General features: G+C 42.0%; 1 protein-coding gene across 1 annotated transcript in view; it reads left to right on the top strand.

Annotated features, from left to right (window-relative positions):
• Nucleotides 1–892, top strand: part of LOC104942311 (glutamate receptor ionotropic, kainate 2-like) — a 49,352-nt gene that overhangs the window by 3,020 nt on the left and 45,440 nt on the right. The window lies entirely within an intron of this gene.

Genomic DNA, 892 nt, shown 5'->3' with positions numbered 1-892 from the left:
AAGAGCGCTCCGTTGAGGCCCCTAAGTCCTCACGGAAGTTCGGAACAGTACCAACCCGCCTTTTTTTATCGCTGGGTTTACGTCTAACCCTCCTCGCTTCGTCCAAAGTTTTCCTTTCTGTTTTCCGGTTCGAAATAAAAAAGTTTTCGACTTTTGTTGTATTAGGAACAGCTACTTCGTACATGCTTCATCGGGTAGAGGGTTTGTTTCGCGACTGACCTGGTTGTCTTCCCTCTGTCTTGCCTGTTTTCGTATTACTTGGTTGTCGGCTTGTGGTCCCTTCCCTTCTCTCGATTTATTGTCCCTCCCATAGTGCTCTGCCTCTTTGTCGGCCCGGTCCTTCCTCTTTGAGTTCCGCGTTGTCAAACACTTTTGTGTTAGTTTGTTAGTGCTGTGTGGTCCCTTTTGATTGTCTGTCCCTCCTTCTGTTCTGTGTCCCTCTTGCTTAAACGTTTTATTGGTACTGTTCTGTCTGGTGATTTTACGACTGTACTTTTGACGTTTAACACTGTGACGACTCCCGAATAATATACTAAGCGTCCAAAGGTCCTCCTAGGTGAGTATTTCTTCAACGTACCCAGAGTTATTACAGAAGCGATTAAATTCAACGTATAACTATTTTTACGCAGGGGGTAGGCTGAAGTAAGTGAAACCCGAACAAGAAGAATTTATCTACGCTACTCAGACTTCTGTTCAGTTGTTTCGAACGACTAAACTTCAACCAGGAATGACTACGCAGTCAATATTTGTAAAAATCAAAAACCAGGAAGGACATGAGATCGGAGAAATAACATGTGTGTCCGATAATATATAAAGATAAGAACTTTTCTTCTTGTTTGATAAATAAACTTATTCAATGACCCATTTACTAGTTGAGAACTTCACTTATAGA

Source organism: Notothenia coriiceps, unplaced genomic scaffold, assembly GCF_000735185.1.
Source record: "Notothenia coriiceps isolate Sejong01 unplaced genomic scaffold, NC01 NC01_scaffold00004483, whole genome shotgun sequence".
Lineage (NCBI taxonomy): Eukaryota > Metazoa > Chordata > Actinopteri > Perciformes > Nototheniidae > Notothenia > Notothenia coriiceps.
The sequence above is the reverse complement of the archived record's forward strand: the minus strand, read 5'-3'. Positions and strand labels throughout refer to the sequence as shown.